Source organism: Lynx rufus, unplaced genomic scaffold, assembly GCF_022079265.1.
Source record: "Lynx rufus isolate CCGP_SWC_20201006 ecotype Redwood Valley unplaced genomic scaffold, mLynRuf1.p SCAF_2, whole genome shotgun sequence".
In the NCBI taxonomy this organism is placed as follows: Eukaryota; Metazoa; Chordata; class Mammalia; order Carnivora; family Felidae; genus Lynx; species Lynx rufus.
In genome coordinates, this window is record NW_025814834.1 from 60,527,341 (window position 1) to 60,546,754 (window position 19,414).

The following is a 19,414-nucleotide window of genomic DNA, read 5'->3' on the forward strand; positions in this document are numbered from 1 at the left end:
GACCCAAAGTTTAGAGCAGTGTTTGGGGGGACAGGAGGAAAGTGGGAAAGGGTTTTACCATCAAATCACTGGCATCTTCAAAAAACGCAAGCAGAAGAGTGGTGGAAGAGACACAGGTCATGGTACAAATATCCAGAAAAGAAATCTTAAGAAAATTTTGTTACAGTGCTATAAAATAAGGTCCACATAGGGGTAATAAGAAACAAATGGTGGCAATATATGAATTTGTAAGAGCATTTATAAATGCTTTAAAGCAGTAGAGAGAAGCAATAAAAAAAGTTTTAAAAACTCATTCAATTCATGCAGACAGAACTAAAACACATTATTGCTTATATCATGTGATTTTTCACAAACCGTGAGATCATGACTTGAGCAGAAACCAAGAGGTGGACGCTTAACTGAGCCACCAGGTGCCCCAAACTAAAAACAATTTTTTTAATGTTTATTTAGAGAGAGAGCACAAGCAGGGGAGGGGCAGAGAGAGAGAGAGGGAGACACAGAATCCAAAGCAGGCTCCAGGCTCTGAGCTGTCAGCGTGGGGGAGATCATGACCTGAGGTGAAACCAAGAGTTGGACACTTAACTGACTAAGCCACCCACGTGCCCCTAAAAAGGTTTTTAAACAATAAAATAAACTTTTTGTTGGGGACTTAATGGATTTAGAATGTATGTACTTTAAGTTCGTGAAAAATGAAAAGTCAGCAGACCAAGATAAAATATTTGCAGGAATTACAACAAAGGATTAATATCATGATCAAATAAAGCATTCACATAAACTGATAAATAAATGCCAATGTATGGGTGAGTAAATATGATCAGGAAAGAAATATGTAAAGAAAATCTCAACCATCCCAGCAGTAATCAAAGAAACACAATGACAATAACAGTGCCTATTATAATGGAGGAAAATATATAACAGTCATGCTGGCCAAGGCTCAAATAGTCCTGGTGGCAGGAAAAAAAAAAAAAAAACTATTGAAAATAAATGTGATCATATTTATCAAGAGACATAAATGTTTCCACACCTTTCAACTTAGTATTCTTTTTCTGGGGATTTATCTTAGAGAAGTGACTCTCAAAGTATATAGTCCAGGGTTGGGTCGGAGATCACAACATTCTCAAGGGGCCCATGAGCTCAAAACTCCCTTCATAATGATGCTATGATATTACTTGGCTTTTTCACTCTCATTCTCCTACAAAGGTACAGTGGAATTTTCCAGGAGCTACATGATGTGGAACGACAAGACTGCTCTGACAGATAAGAGAATATGTGTTTGTAGGATGGTGGAATTGAAGGAAGGGGGTGGATTTTGCATGTGATTCTCACACTTTCAATAGCCAGACCACACAGGCAACCTCTAATCACAAACCCTTAAATAAAAAATCCCACTCACTGTATCTCTAAAATACTGTTTGTCATTATTACTTAAATCTGACAGAAACCCCAATTTGGAAGTAGAATGTCTATATGAGAGAAGGAAAAATTACACTAGGAGATTTAACACAAACAAGGAATAAACATATTTTTCAATCACAGAGCCTTAGCACAGAGCAAAAATGCCAGGCAGGTAAATGCAGACCCAGATGCAAAGGGGCACAGTGCCCACTTACCAAAGCCCACTGCTGGAAGACAGGTTCTCAGCCCTGGGTGCCCAGTACGCCCATCTGGGGAGCTTGAAGAAGCCAGCGACACTCAGGGCCCCTCTTCTAGAGATTCTGGTTTCAGTGTTCTAGACAGGGCCCACATATGGGAAGTTTTAACTAGCTTTCCAGGTAATTCTAATGTGGACCTAGTTTTTAAGAACTACAACTGTAAATGATTAAAGATAACAAAAAGTTCTTGCCTTTCAAATGATATAATTTAATATTTTCCATTCACACAATTTGTGGCTTTGCCTTCTTGAATTTGCAAACCAAAAAGGGAGGAAGGGGGCACTAAATTTTCCAATTCAGAAGGCAATCAATCAAGATTAACTTGGAGCACTCCTGACAGCAAGACAGGATTTAAGTCAAGCTATCTTTATAATACAACTAGGTGGCCCAGGAGCTAGAGAGCTTTCCAAAAAGTCATCTAGCAGAGCTGGATTAAACCAGGAATAGATCAGAATTTCAGGCCAGACCACTCTACCACATCAATAGCCTTTAGGAGGTCTGTCTTGCATTTATTGGTTTGGGCCAGACAGCTCAAAACACTGAGGTTAGTGAGATCAACCACGACAAGCCTGCAGGAATTCAGAGAGGCTGAGTTGTGACAGGATTTCCTGCTGCTCCTTCCTCGGTGTCAGACACCCTGTCCCAGTGACTGTGCTCTAACCTCTCCGCGGCAGCCTGGAAACTACACAGGAGTGGAATTTGACCCAATGAGAACAGAAAAGTCCCATGACCACAGGGCTTCCTACACTTAAAGAGCTTAACAATATCCCCCAGTCCATACCACGAGTTCTTTCTGAATCTCAAGTTCTTAAAGTTTTCCCAACTAGAACCGTCTTTGCCCGGGGGACCCATTAAACCTCAGAGCGGATTTCTCCAGATGATGAGTGAACAACAAACAAAACACAAAGCCAGGCATTTGGAAATACAACACATGACACCCTCAGAGGGCAGGCGGACCCCTATTCAAGCTTGCCAGGGCCAATCACAAGGAGAAGAAGGCAGAACACAGCACAAGACAGTGGAGTGAGGAAGCCCTGCCTCTCCTGCATGCTCAGACCCTTGGGAACAAGCTGCCTTAAATGTTATAATTTGGTGAACTGACCCCAAGCCTTTGGGGATGCTGAAACCCAGCCTTGTTAGCCACATAAGAATTCAGAACCAGATCTCTTTGTCTTCGGATGAAATGATATCCTGGATGGAAATGAATCTCTCCCTCCCTTCCCTCGTATGTCCTCCAGCATGCTGTATCTTTCTTATAGTACTTTCCAGTTTGTCTTACATCAGGATGGCTTGTGTTTGTGCTTGTCTGTCTTCTCCACTAGACTGTAAGCCAGACAGACAGACGTGATACATTTTATACCTCCACAGTGTGGGAACCAAGTACATATGTTTGTTGAATGTGACAGGAGTTTCTTACAGATGAAATTTTCAAAGTGGCATCAATTAACATGGAGTTGAGAAACTCCTTAGAGGCATGCAGTGTGGTAGGTTAGCTAGGGGAGCAATGAGGGCCACTGCAAGACAAAAGTGCGGGGCGTGGGAGGCAGGGAGGGGTCAAGGGCAAGCTGGCAAATGCATGGCCATGGGAGGCATTTGAAAACCTCTGCTCACAGCAACTTGTACAAGATCCCAGTATCCTGTGCACACTCCTGAAATGAACACCCAGAGACGTAAAGAAGCGACGACCAATGCTTACGGCAGGCACACCCTGCCAACAGGTCTACCCGCAGCATCTGGGCATTCCTGGCACCTGCCAGCCAAGCCTTTATCTGTTCCAACCCCCTGATCATCTTCTGAGAAACAGTGAAATCATAGCTTGCGGAGCTGGTCTGACTTCAAGTCATCAATAATGTAATAGAGTTCCCATAAACACTAAGGACTTCATATAGTCTGAGAGCGGCAGGCAAGATACCTACTGGGCGTCCAGGGGATGAAATACCATCACTCTCAATCCGTTTCCTTGCCCCAAATTTATTTTTAATATATGCCATTCAAGTATGTCACCAGATAAATACATACAACATTTAATATTAATGTGATAAATGTAACTGGCTAGTTCTGAACAACTATCTTTGTTTATCTTCTGTAAACATATTTAAGATCTCAGGCTAAACAAACACATCCTTCACAATCAAAAAGATGAACCGTCACTCCCCCCTCCACACACACACACACACACACACATCACAAATAAAGATGAAATCAAATTATGTCAGTCCTATTGTACATATTTAGGTCTGGTGGAACATAATTAGAAAAGCCAGAGATGCTTCAGAGTATAATTCTTCAAACCAAAATGCAAACTGTGACATACAATATTTCCCCACTAAAGAATAAAAAAAGATACATTCTGACCTTGTAGAGCATATGTCCTTCTTTTTCTGTCACTCAAAGTTCCCAGACATCCAGTGAATATCTGTCTTTTATTTGGACAACAAAATGCACCTTCATGGCCGATAATTCCCTGTTTGTATCTATTAGTGTTCAGAGGATGTCAGTCCACAGAGAGAAACCCGGCGCTGGTCGTTCTCCAGAAAAGCTCAGGCAGCCGAAGGCAATAGGAAAAGACTTCCTGTATACATATATATGTGTATATATTTAACTGTAGTTACCTCCCAGTAACTTCACTCCCTTCCTTTCTGGATTTGAATCATTCCACACTCCATGGAAAAGCTCGAGGACAGAGGAGTAAGACCCTGGCGCAGACATAAGGTCCAAGTCATTGGAGGCTTCCGCTTGGTTTAAAAGAATCAAAACTGTGAGGAGAGTCAAGAGAACCAGCCAACAGGATGTGTGTGGCTGGAGTTCCTGGCATGAAATCCTGACTTTCATGTTTATTTTTGGATGTATTTTTCTTAGCCCTTTGATGCAAATTTCTGGCCTGGGAAGTAACACTACAGTACAAGCTCCAAAGTTGCCAAAAGTAAGCACAGACTCCCGACTTGGGAGAAATCAGGCCCCTTGGCTCTCGGTTCCAGCTAGTCCTCAGATGAGGGCGTGGGTTCCTGTGCATTAACAGATAGGCATCCCTGTCTGAGGATGGGTCGTGCAGTCTTGCCTCACTGCTCAGGGCCACTAAATACTTACCTGAAATACCAGCCTATGTTGAAAGCCTCCCATTAAAGTGCACGCAAAACAACTTGAAATTGTTTGCATGCTAAAAAAAAAAAAAAGAAAAGAAAAGAAAAAAAGAAAAAAGAAATTGTTTGCATGCTAAACATAGTAATAAAACCATCCAAAGGACTTCTAAGATTTTTATGTTCTGATATTCTGTTTTAAGTATTTGGCTTTAATTTTTCTGACAGCCCAAGACAGACAGGAACATCAAGTCCATTCAAGCAGGGGCAGATGCCTCTGAGAAGTATATTATTCTGATAAGGTTTTTAAGGCACATCAGCAAAGACTAAGCTGCTGTTATTTCAATAATTCCTATTCTCATAGTGGCTTGAAAGATTATTAATGGGAAAGGACTCTTTCTACCCGCATAGTCTAAGACAGGCAGTAAATGGAAATAGCTAAAAAGCTTTTCAGGCCCACAACTGCCAACGTATCTGATAGAATCTGGAAATAATACACTCTGAAAACCAGGGAATAGAGACAGATGTAAAAATATTCCTTCGACAATATTCATTACTCTTAGAAATATTCCTGTTTACAAATTCTATTCTTTTCCTAAGATAGAAACATGCACCTATTTCTTTGTTTTACCATTCAGTTTTGTATCTCATAAAGCATGAAATGGATTTTCAGTTACTTAACAATATTTGCTGAGGCCACAGACACATTTGGGGAATAAACTGTCCCATAACAATCATTACATCAGAGCAATGGTTCTCTGTGACATGGGATCCCTCAGTTAGAATAAATTCACAAAATGTGCCAAGAAGTTTCTGGGTAACAATTACAGCCAAGAAATCAATTTTATTGTGGCATGGGTCAGACTATAAATTTAAAATACTGCTTTTATTTTTAGACTCTGTAGTTTTATTGCTGTCTTTAAATTTCAAATGACTTATTCATAGACACATATTGTTATGTTGAACATTTCCAAACATGGCTCACAGTGAAGGAAAGCTTTTGGCCAGATGATGTCCATGCAACTGAAACACAGCTAAACAGGAGGTGGCACACAAGTTCAAGGACCTCTCAGTAGTGTCTGTTACAAATCTGATCAAGAATCTACTTCTCTGAACACACCGTACTCACCTCCTCATCCAACTTCATGTATTGGGAATAGTCTATGTAGAGATGTCAATACATGCTACAAAGCTGAAAGCATCTTCATACAGATACACCATTAGATGGAAAGTCAACAAGAAAACAAAGCAAACAAAAAAACAAAAAAACCCAAAAACTCTTGTTGTAGTCATTTGTAACCATTGGAAGCCTTCTTATCCTATATGTGCTGCAAAGAAATTCAGGGAATTGGACAGTAAATCAGTTCTTCATTTAGTCCAAGAGCCACCAGCAGTCACACAATCTTGGATCAAATATTAATAACTGGCTTAAAACTCCCAAGTCTACACTTAACTACTTTGCCATTTAACTTCTTCACGGAGGGTACGCAATGCCACAAGTGGCACAAAGTTTAAATTTATGGTTGTCTCAAGCATTGAACGTGACATTCCAAGACTTTTCAATTATTTTCCTTCTGAATGAGATTCAGAAACAGAACTATCTCCTCTCCTCTTCCTTCTCTCCCTCCATCACCTATATACTGCTGAAAAATGAGATGTTTTATACTGTGGTTCACATATTTTATTGAGTTTTAATACCACAGAAGCGTGAGAGGAGGGATGCATTATCAACCAACTCTGAATAAATTTACCATATTCACTTAAGAAAACATGACCTAGTTTTAAGACGGAGCAACCCAATGTTCTCAAATCTGACCATAAATTAGCAACTGAAACATGGAAGAACAGGGAAGAAAATAGTTTTCATTAGGAAAGACGCAGGATGCAAAGAAAAGCATCAAGATGCTACCTCTGTTATATCTTGGGGAATACTTTTTCTGATGTATTGGTTATTGAATAATGCTCTGGCTACATTTATGGGAATCACTTTTTTAAATACTCTAGGTGTTACCAGCTTGACTTACAACATAATAGACAATATAAAGCAAGAGGTACCCGGGATGAAATTGAATAGGATTTCAAAATCTCACATGTAGGTCTCTGAGTGTGTTCTCTTCCTGCAGAGAGCTGAGGAAACTTGCCTTTGGTCAGGAAAGGAAGCAGGATTCCCTAGCTTTGTGTTGCCATTAAAGTCCCAAGTGTAAGATTTAAAATACACTATTTGCTCAGCCTGTTAAAGAGCTACTTTTAGACTGTGCTACCTGGTAGTGGTTATAGATTGTAACTTTCAGAGTGAGAAGAAATAACTCAGAATCCTGGTTTTATCTTTTGTCCCCTTTAAGTGACAAGGGCATACATAGATAAGGAGACAGCTAATCAAGGTGGTACTTGACATGCAATGGGCCCAGGATGACATTCTTCAAAAGTAATTAGTCAAATGAGATGAACATGCAAATTTAGACCCATGATTCAGGTTACCTAGTTTTTACTATCCCTAACCTGTAGCCCAACACTGAGTTACTTACCTTGCCAACAAGAGAGGCACTATTATCCAGCTTACCTTTCTGCTGCCTTCTTCCTGCCACCTTACAGTTCGATGAGGCTCCTACCTGAATCCTTCCCTACATAATGCTTTCCTTTTAATGCTTGGCTTGCAGATCTCACTCAGATTTCAGCTGACAGTATGAGTTTGGGTTTTAATTTTGCTAATTGGTATTATTTACTAGTGTAATAGATGGCTGAGTTATAAACTCCATTATCTAACATAAACAAGGAATAGGTATTCTGAATATCAGATATTTTGCTAGCAGATTAGTGCCATATGTGTCCTCAATGGATCCCTCAAATTCAAATAGAAATAACATTTAATTATAATGATTTTTATACTCTGAAATACTATTACGACTTGGTAGCTTATTTTCTGTGTTCTCCAAGTAAAACAGAAGTCCTCCTGGAGAGAGGGAGCTCTGTCAGTCTTGTTTGCTGCTGCATCTATACCTGATAGGAGACACTCAATGAGTATTTGTTAAAAAACGAATGGTAGAGGGGCACCTGGGTGGCTCAGTCGGTTAAGCGTCCCACTTCAGCTCAGGTCATGATCTCACAGTTTGTGAGTTTAGGTCCTGCATCGGGCTCTGTGCTGACAGCTCAGAGCCTGGAGCCTTCAGATTCTGTGTCTTCCTCTCTCTCTGCCCCTCCCCCACTCATGTGCTGTCTCTCCATCTCTCAAAAATAGATAAATGTTGAAAAAATTTTTAAAAAACGAATGGTAGAATAAAGAAGTCAATTTTTTTATTTAGAAAGTAATTTAGAATTTTACAACTTCTTAGGATTATCATGTACTATATATATATATATATATATATATATGCACAATTGTGCCCATTAATAAAGTTCTGATTAACATGGACTGGTAGACGATGGAGTTTCTTGAATTTCCATTTTAGCCTGTTAAAATGCTGATTGAGCATATAATTTGCACTCTGAACTTAGTTACGTGAACAGGCAAATAAAATGAAGTATGCGACTAATCTCTTACTCCCTATGAGGTTCCAGTCCCCCACCTGTAAAATAAGAAGTCAGACAAAAACTCTGTCCTTTCTTTTCAGCTCAATTAAGTCACTGGCAGGGGACATCAGAAATCTGCACTGAGGTTACACTTTAAGGGTTGGATCCACTGAGCTGCAGAATCATGTGGCAAGGTTGGGGATACCAAAGCCACCCTCAATATCAATCCCCCATTTAATAATTTTCCTTTAAAGGGAAATATCTGTGGAAAATAGTACTAAAATGTACTCAACTGAAGTCTACCGACACACTCAAACTAATAACACTAATGCATCACCGATAGTAAAGCCTCCAGACATGATGAACTTCCTGATGTACTTATTATCACCTTTGAAGCTTTCTGGACAAAAATGTTTGATCTGATCTAATCAAGCTTTTAGCTCTAACTTCCTTTTATAGAAAACCCTGGAACAGCGGTACAAAAAGATACCATGAGAAAATAATCAAACAAATATTGAATTTGGGAGAAACTAACCCAGCCTTTTTAACAAGCCAATGCCATGGAAAGGATGAGAGAGACAGAGAGAGGAAAGAAGGGAGAGAGGGAGGGTGGAAGGGAGGTGGGGGGAGAGAACAAGAGAGAGAGAGGAGGAGTCGGGGGGAGAGAGAGAGGGACAGAGACAGAGACTCAGATACAACAATCAAATGTAAGACGTGGTTCTTTATTTGAACCTGGTTTGAAATATAACAGATATAAAGGATATTTGTTGAATATTTATTTATGGGTATTTATGGGGAAATCTGAACCACGGACTGGATATTAGATATTAGGATGTTATCTTTAGTACTGTAAGTGAAATAATGGTATTATGGGTATGTGGCAGGATATTCTATTTTTCTTAGGATTATGCTGAATATTTATGATGAAATGTCATAATGTCTGTCATTTACATTAAAGTGGTTCAGCAAAAAAAAAAAAAAGATGGAGCAAATATGGCTACATGTCAGCAGCTGCCAAACTAAGTGGGGGTGTACGGGTGTTCACTGTATTATCCTTTCTGGTTTTCTGTATGTTTGAAAATTTTCCTAATAATAATAAGTTTTTCAAAAATGTTCACAGGTAGCTACTTCTCAGGAACTTCCTTCACAGTACTGAGGGCTCCTAATTAAAATAAAATTTTAAATATTTCCACAAACTATCCTCGATGAGCAACTTGAAAAAGTCATAACAGACAAAAGCAGTTATAATGACATACATCACAGGTGGAAATCATTTTTGTTCTTAAGCCGGTTTTCCAAATTTTCTTTTTTGGAAAAGACTTTTTCAGTTTACCTTTTAAAAATGAAAGATCCCCCCCCCCAAAAAAAAGGCTTATTTGCCTCAAGCTTGGTCCCTTTTAATTGACAGAAAACCTCTCCACACACACCTCATGCAAACCTACTTCAGCTTTGCCTTCCTAAAACTAGCTTTTGTCTCTGAACTTTACAGAGCAGTTGGAGCTCTTTAATATTTTCTAAGAGGAACATTTCAAACAAGCAACCCCGCAATTTATTCACTACTGCCAAGAATAAAAGTAACAGGTTTTACCACCAAGGCCTTCCAAGGCTTTGCAGGACTTTTAAGGCAAAGCATCACTCATTCACCTGCAGGTTTGCTCCCTTAATGCATCTGTCATTTGTTTGGCTCTGGAGGAAACTATTTGATTACACAAAATTCTTTTAAGATCAAGTTTAAAATCTTAGCCACACCGGGACAAGTTGCAAAGCCTGCCAGCTCGATGGGTTAACACTTGGACATACTGAGCCAAAGACAAAGATAAGGAACAACCACAGGTTAAAATCAGAAGCTTGCAGAACTGAAAAGGAATGAGCGTAAAAGATGCAAGGTTTAGCTGGGCCTTTCTAAGTGCTCCATTTGCCATTACTACATATAAGATGATTTATTCCCCCTACTTCTTGCAAATGAGTGCAATACCCGAAGGGGCGCTGGTAAGCAGTGGTAAATGCAAAAGCCACCAGCACCGGTCGCATCCATCCACCGCTGTGCCACCAATGCATTCTGAAGTTGGCAAGTAACCAGACATCTTTATGTCCCTCATTTCCCATACCTTATTGCAGGGCACATCATTTTTAAAAGCATTTAAATGAAGCAGATGTTAACCCCATTCATTCCACTTTACCAGGAAACATGTCAATGATGATTTTTAAAATGCAAAAGAAAATGTCAAAGTATTTTGTTCCCTGGTTAAGAATACATCTGTGGAATAGGAAGGAGGAAATACATAAAACAGTCTATGGTCATTCAAGAAATAATTATAAGGTATGTCAAACTACAGAAAATTGAGCAAGCACTAAATTAAAAAAAAAAAAAGGCGGGGGTGGGGATGTCTTATGTCAAAATGGCTTTTTCACTCACTCATTTCAAAAACAAGTTTTGAAAATTAAATTCCATCTACCAGCTCGGAACAGAACACATTAAGGCTTGACTGTAATGCCGTTATCCACGTGGCAGCTCCTTTTCTTTTCCGCAACTACGTTAATTGACAGAGAAGCCTTGGGGCTCACCTCCCATAGAGCCTTGAAGTCCTTCTGCTCGATGCGGAGCAGTTCACTGCTCTCCCTGGTAACGATGGTCGCATGGCGGGGTGTGTTGTCCAGAATGGACTCTCCAAAGGCTGTCCCAATTCCCAGGGTACAGATGGTCACTGCATCCTGAGAATCCCAAAAATCGGTCATGAGAAAACTAAACGTTTAACCGACATGGGTGAGTTGTCTTTTCTTTGAATTTAAGTTTAACTTATACACAATAAAGCACGCGATTCAACTGCACAGTTCATCAAGTTTTGACAAATATATACACCTGCGTAATCATCACCAAAATCAAGACATAGAACATCCCTATCACCCCGAAATTCCCGTCATGCCCCTTTCCAATCAAGACCCTCCCTTCCGAGGTAATCAGTATTCTGATTTCTATCACCATAAAGGAGTTTTGCTGGTTTTAAAACTTCATGTAAAAGGAGTCAGACAATATGCTCTTTTTGGTGTCTGGCTTCTTTTGCTCCACATAATGTCTCTAAGATTCATCCACATTGTCTCATGGATCAGTAATTTTTTTTCCTTTTACTGACAAGTAATTCTCCATTGCATGGATATGTTACAATTTGCTTACCTATTGTTCTATTTGTGAACATTTGGACTGTTCTAGTTTAGGCAGATTATGAATAAAGCTGCTAGCAGTAACCTTCTTCAAGTCTTTTTGTGGACAGTATTATCTTTTTATATGACTACTATCTGCTTTAAGAAAAAAAGGAGGGAATCTTTTGAAAACGAACAGAGATTTTTACTGAGAAGGTCGCAGTTACAATATTTCAATAGGAAACTAGAATGGGGGTGCTTGTATGTCAGCCTGTCTTGAAGAGATGAGGAAACTGAGGGTCAGGGTAGTTGATTAACACGGCCCTAGTTCACACAAATAATAAGTAAGGCAGTCAGGTTCTAACCACGGTTATCTGACTATAGATTCCAAGCCTTTTGTATCATGCTGCCTCCTGCAGCCACAATAGAGTAAAAACAGCATCGGATGAAGTGCAGCGTGGCCGGTTTATAAACTGCTGTGAATCAGTGATTTAAAAGTTTCTTAAGGTATACTAAAAAAGTAATTTCCAATCTGCATGCAACATTGGTGATAATATTTGCATTTAATCCTAACTAGTTTCAAATAATGCAATAGCCACTCAAAGCCACCTGGACATTAATTTTGCAGGGCATTATCAACTAACGGAGATACACAAGGGTAATCCTCTGAGTTAGAAAACAGTTTTCCTTTCATGCATTTAAGACACGATAATAAGCAAACGTTATTAAGATCAAGTTAGTGACTCTGTAATCACATTACTAAGACAAATGCCCATAAGAATCCAGTTCCTTGAACCATAGCAAATTGCTTCTGCCCAGATATTACCATATAAAATTGTGTTTAGGAAAAGAAAATCAATAATATCTCAGAAAAGAATGAAAGATTGGGGGGAAATGTATGAATAGTTTGCTAATAAATTTTCTAGAGAGGCAGTTGCAGACAAATTCACTCAGAAAAATATCCCCAGAACCGAAATATCAATATTCAGCGAGTTAGGTATCTCTGAGTAATTTTCAAACTCTAGTAAAAGCACAAGAGGGATTATGATGAATCACAGACTTCCATAAATTCTCTAGAATATCAGGTTCCCTTGAGAATCCTACTGGCCTACTTTATCATCTGCACCCTTTGGAAAGGCTTCTTTTGCCTAATTTGTACCTTCAGTGTAAAATTCTATTTTAAAGCTTGACAGGTATGGAACCATTAATATTACTCCTGCCACTGTTCACGTAGCTTAAATATCTAAGGTTATCCACAAAGTATAATGCAAAAGGAACTATGACGATCTGTTATTTGTGAGCTAGTTGTAGATTTTTATGGATTATAAACAGTCTTCTCCTCTCTCACCTCCTATCCCTGGCTATGTAGTTTGTCACCAAGAGGTATACAAAGAAAGAGTAGGCTGTGAAAGTCACATGAGCCTGGCTTCTCGCTAGTGAACAGCTCTCGTGATGGACAAAGGATTGAAGGTATTCTCGGCTCTTCCCTGGAGAGTTTGACAATTACCCGTGCATTATACATCTCACCATATTAGTCCTGTTAGTGCTGCCAGTGCCCTGCCGGGTGCCAAGTGTCAAGACACATGTCTTGACCTCACGTGTCAAGACCTCTGCAAGGAGGCGCACCCAGCCTCGGCCCTTTGATCATCTTGGCCCATTTCCAGTGTCCCTCACTCTCCCACCAGAACTGAACATGGAACCCATCCTTCCCACATTTCCTCCTTCATATGTGGTCTTCTTAAGTTTATTTTATTTTATTTCTTTTTTAATATATGAAATTTATTGTCAAACTGGTTTCCATACAACACCGAGTGCTCATCCCAACAGGTGCCCTCCTCAATACCCACCACCCACCCTCCCCTCCCTCCCACCCCCCATAAGCCCTCAGTTTGTTCTCAGTTTTTAAGAGTCTCTTATGCTTTGGCTCTCTCCCACTCTAACCTCTTTTTTTTTTTTCCTTCCCCTCCCCCATAAGTTCCTGTTAAGTTTCTCAGGATCCACATAAGACTGAAAACATATGGTATCTGTCTTTCTCTGTATGGCTTATTTCATTTAGCATCACACTCTCCAGTTCCATCCACGTTGCTACAAAGGGCCATGTTTCATTCTTTCTCATTGCCACGTAGTACTCCATTGTGTATATAAACCACAATTTCTTTATCCATTCATCAGTTGATGGACATTTAGGCTCTTTCCACAGTTCGGCTATTGTTGAGAGTGCTGCTATAAACATTGGGGTACAAGTGCCCCTATGCATCAGCACTCCTGTATCCCTTGGGTAAATTCCTAGAAATGCTATTGCTGGGTCATAGGGTAGGTCTATTTTTAACTTTCTGAGGAACCTCCACACTGTTTTCCAGAGTGGCTGTACCAGTTTGCATTACCACCAACAGTGCAAGAGGGTTCCCGTTTCTCCACATCCTCTCCAGCATCTATAGTCTCCTGATTTGTTCCTTTTGGCCATTCTGACTGGCATGAGGTGATATCTGAGTGTGGTTTTGATTTGTATTTCCCTGATGAGGAGCGATGTTGAGCATCTTTTCATGTGCCTGTTGGCCATCTGGATGTCTTCTTTTGGTCTTCTTAAGTTTAAAGACAGGGAGTCACAAACACAAGGCAGGATCTTAAAGTTAGGAGTAGAAAACCTCGCCTGGAAGGAGAATTACTTCTAAGTTCAAACGTAGCTTTCAGCAGACCCACTATTTTTAGGACAAATGTACCTAGAAATCTGAATGGGTTTGGGAAGTATGGGTTGGGCACTGGGAAGAGGCAGGTCCTGAGAAAAACATTTTCACTCTAAAGATTAATTACTATCTTTATAGTCCATGAATGTTATTTTCTGAATCCCAGACAGGGCCTTGCAATGTGCTTAGAAGAGAATTATCAAAAGAGAAATTTGCAATCTAATGTTCTCTCATTTAACAGAGCCAAGATAGGTTGCTGAATATGCACACTGAAACGTTGAATGAATGTAAGTCAATGAGGTGGGAGCCCTCTGACTTTGGTCCACACTAACATCTAACCAGATCCCTATGGTCAGAATTCCAACCTTGAACCCCTGCAGATAGGCTGAATGCATGCCTTTGGCTGGGGCTGTAAGTATCCATTTCTGAATGTAATATTACTATTTCTTTAAAGTTTACACATACTCTAGGGGCGCCTGGGTGGCTCGGCTCAGTTGGTTAAGCGTCCAACTTCGGCTCAGGTCATGATCTCAAGGTTCATGGGTGAGAGCCCCGCGTCGGGCTCTGTACTGACAGCTTGGAGCCTGGAGTCTGCTTCGGATTCTGTGTCTCCTTCTCTCTTTGCCCCTCCCTGTCTCAAAAATAAATTTAAATTTTTTAAATAAAAAAGTTTACACATACTCTAAAGATCTGCTCATGTCTCCATACATGTTCAATAGAGACTATTCAGATTATTTTATTTTCTGCTCATTCTCAGATTAATGTGCAGAAAGAAAATATTTATAGTGACACAGAGACTGAAGACGCTGGTCAGCACCTGCTCAGGGAATATAAAATATTAACAGAAGCAAAGAAATGTTCTATTTTGATAAGATGGCAATTTACTTTAAGGATTTCCAAATATGAAATGTAGATTTAAAACTCTGAGTGTCTTCAACATAGGAAGGTAGATTGAGCAGATGCTACTGGAGTCCTGCCGGACTCCTCCCTACTCTTCACCTCACCCCACCCCCAAAGTCATTGTAGCTTTCGGGACAGTTGCAATACACACGTGTGGCTTCCTCTCTCAGGCATCTGCATTGCTCCACCTGAGGGCAGAGTGCTGGGCACTCGATGCCTGCAAGAGGCAACCTCCACCAAAGAGGCATGAGAGGAGGAAGATAAATACCCGAGCTTCCTAACTCTACACAGTTCGTGGAGGATTGCCTGGAAGAGTGAGTTCAGTTGAAATCTTAACACACTTTTATTGGCCTTCCCTCCTTCCATGTCTCACTTTTCCACTTCCTTACAAGGCTTCCTGGGGTCATCTTCAAAAATAACCACTTACAGCTCAATCTTAGGCTCTAGGTGGAATTCCAGGGAAACCCAAAACAAGCAAGTGGGTTAGCCAAACATGGTTGTGAGTCCTATGTTACACTGAGACCTCTGGGGAGGCACAGGGCTGAACCGGCATTCCCAAAGGGACTTCTGTAAAAGGGGCAGAGAGCAGCTTATCACTTACTGCTTTGCAGCAGACACACAGTAAGTGCAAGATCCCCTGGGTGACACAGGGAAAGACTTCCTCGTGTTATTAGTAAAGCATATTGGGTCTCTGACGCCAATTCTAGTATATAAGTAGGGGTCATGGGCACTCAAAAAAGGAGTGACCTGTGGCATGTCACTGACATGTCATCTGGTTTCTTCCTCCAATCTCATGCAACTCTCTTTCACCTATCAGTCAACATGGTCACTCCTTCTCTTATCCTCTAAAACACTTAATAACCAACTTATCCTTAATGGTACACATTCTACAGTGCGTCAGCATGTACATGGATCTCCATGTGTGTGAGTGCACTAAGCCAGTATCTTGACTGTGATGCCTTATTTATTCCTCACAACAGTTAAATGAGATAATGCATTTAAACTGCTTCACACAGAGCCTGACTGAAAAGAAATGTTTAATAAATTGTGGGTATTCTTACTGATGGCAGTATTAGAACAATTCTGCAACATCATGGCTATTTCACAGGCTGAGGAAAATCAGGCCCAGAGATGTTCAGGAATTTGTCCAGGAGCATGGCTACTGAGTAGGAGTTCAGATGAGAACTAGTAAGTCTAATCACCTCTGCATATACCTCTGCAATGATCATATGAGATGTTAAGTACCACTTGCCAAGGCTCAGTAGAAAAATCACTTAAAGTAATAATTAAATCCACACAGGTTTTTTTCCTTCAGTCAGTCAATCTGTATTTTTATTTACATACATTTATCTATATATATTAAGTCCCAATCTCCAGGAAAATAGAAAACAGCACTGCTCCCTCTCTAACCCTCCTTTCATTACTGGGGTCCACTTGGCCCTCATTGAGAGGATCAAATCCATCCCAGATTAGGGCACCAACCTCTTAACTCATTAGGAGAAATGTAAGCAATCATTAGTTATTCCTACTCTGATCCTGTGCCCCAGTTGCTAACAACGGAGTTCCTACCTCAGTGGGAGAACGGAGTTACTGCCTTTCTTTCTGTGTCTCTGCCTTAATAACCTATCTGGTATCTTAATTCTTTTCAAAATGGCCGTCTAGTTCTGACAGCCCTCACCAGCATCCTTGCCATACACACATGTATGGCAACATCCTTCTCCAACATCCTTCTGTGGCCAGGCCTGTTCGTCAGCCCACCTGGCTGCCCACTTCCATCACTGGGCCCACTTCCTGACTCCCTGCTCATCACCAAGTTATAGCCCATCATGTTACCATTAGTTAGACCTACCCCATCCTGCGCTCTACTAACCTGGGGGCCGCGCTGCTCCAGTGTTTAGTCACGTTCCATGTCCTGCCCGGCATACCTGAACATGCCCTCTAGACAGCTCCTACCTCCACCATAGACGGCCTCCAGTTTTCAGGCTCACCTCCTCTGCCCAGCTAAGCACCAACTGAAGTCGTGAACATTATCTTGGCACAGTATGTATTTCAGTGGCATAGGCAGGGTCTGGTTATCTCCATTCATAAATGTTCGTGTTAAGTAGGTTAACAAACACGTCCCTGATGGAAGGCAGGGAGTATTAGGCAAAGGACACGCATGTGGCGGCACCGAGAGTCAGAACACTCCAAGCTCAGCAGGAAACTTCCCTGGAGTGTAGTGACAAAAGTACAGCCCTCGTAGACCTAGATTCAAAACTGTTCTCTGCCAATTATCATGGTCTTGCAGCTTTGGGTAAAATGATCCCAGGAAGCTTAATATCCTCATTTATGAAATGGGCACAAGCAGGATTAAATATAAATAAAACAACACGCAGAGTCAAGGATGGTTCCTAGCACATAGTAGGTGCTCCATAAATAATGGAAAATAGTATTTCTGACTTTGTCATGTTTATATACACATTTAGGTTAACCATATTACTAAAAAGCAAATTACATTTTTCTATTATTGAAAGAACAGAGAACCTCTACATTCATTTTGTATTAATCTTCAATGAACGATGGTTTTTCAACACTTAAATTCTAAGTTTCTCTGTCTCCCAGTCTGGATGTCAAGTGGTTTGAATGATCTGCAAAACACTTCAGCTCTCTGGGGGAGCTTGCATTCAAAGGAACCCTTCTGATGAATCCTGCTGAAAATCAAAGAATCCTTTTGTGCTGCTACTAATCACCCCTTAATTTATCTGCTTTGTACATCTGAATTATGATATGCTAGGTTTTCTTAAAGCAGGTGTTCTCATATGAAGCATTTTATTTGTTTGTTACGCTATAAACAAAGCTACACTATGAAAATAGGAACGGTGTTAAGAAAGCCAATGGCTGTGTATCACTGATATCAGAGGTAATAAACACGTGCTTTGCAAATGTCTATACGCATCCACAGAAATCCAACTTACACAAGTTACAGCCTGATGAAATTTAAAATAACTAGCAATCAACAAACAGACATAAGAATTCTCTCTGATCAGTACATCAAGATTTTTTTCCTTAAACTGTCCTTTAACTTCAAGGGGTATCAGATTTTTTTAGTAAGTATATCTAAATCACTCTGTATTAATAGCTCAAGAAAAGTTAACTGTCTCATGGCATATTTATTGTTTTGGATACATGTTGGGTTAACATCAGCGAACAAATTGGTCCTTTAAGTGCAGAGACCCTGAAACGTAAATTCTTACAAAGCAAATATTTTGACAATATTTTTTATTTTAGGACTATAGCCAATACTTGCCATTAAGTTTGGTAGTGCCTGGGTTTATTTCATGAGCTTGAATTTACTATTGGAATTTATTGAATGCTGCAAGTCTTTTTAAAAAATAAAAATTTGTCAAGACATTAAATTGTATGTGCTGTCTGAAGAATTCATTGCCAAGCACAAAGGCAAAATACTTCCAAGTCAAATGTGTTTTTTTTCTAACAGACAGCAAAGACAGATTTGTTACTTTTACAGCACTTCCCTGGAATCACAGTGTTAGACACAGCTTAACGAGATCAGGCAAGCTGGCTGCAGAAGTTTCGATGAGAACATGAGAAGGGACTAGCATTAGCATTCCAATAACTGAATCAGGGAGGCCAGCTTCATTTCAGCAGAAAGCCAATCTGTCCTGCACCGTGGCTCAGTCCTGCATCCACCCAAACAAAGAATTACATGGCAACAAAACTAAACACAGTGTGTGGAAGCCTCGCGCAGGATGCTAAATAAACTCCGGATGGGTTCCTAACAAATAACATGACCTGAACAGACAAGTAATAAGAGATCATAAACCACCACTATGGACTTGGCACCTTTCACGTTTCATGGGCTCATTAAATGTGTTCAGAAAATGTTCCCTGATGATAGCAATGTTCTCTGTCTGAAAATAATGGGGTGAAACGAGAGTAAATGAGAGAATCAGACAGGCTAAGACAGAAAGACAGAGAATGATAGAGAGAGCCACATGATAGAGAAACAAGTCTGTCCTTCAAATTTCATAAACAAAAATTCAACGCTTAAAAACATCTTTGCTGTAGAGACAAAAAGAGGGCAAATAAAAGCACATTTTACTTTGGGGGAAGTACCAGTGAGAGATCGTTTTTCCAAAATTGGACTAAAAATTGCCAGAGAATGTTACAGAAACAGATGAGAGGGTGAATAAAGTGCAAGTGCCAACAGCAGCCAGGGTTCTCTGATCCCAGAGAATGGCTGAATAACATCGGTGAACAGCTTGCCATTCTAATACCGAGTACATTTCCTGCTTTCTCTATGCTAGCACTGCCCTCTTGTGATAAAATGAGAGCATTGCAGGCATTGCAACAGGCTGCACTCCACTCTAGGCAACAAACCTTTCCTTCTGGAATTAGTAAGAAAAAAGTACCAGAACCCCTGCTCTATGCCAAGCTTCCCACGAAGTGGTTTGTATAC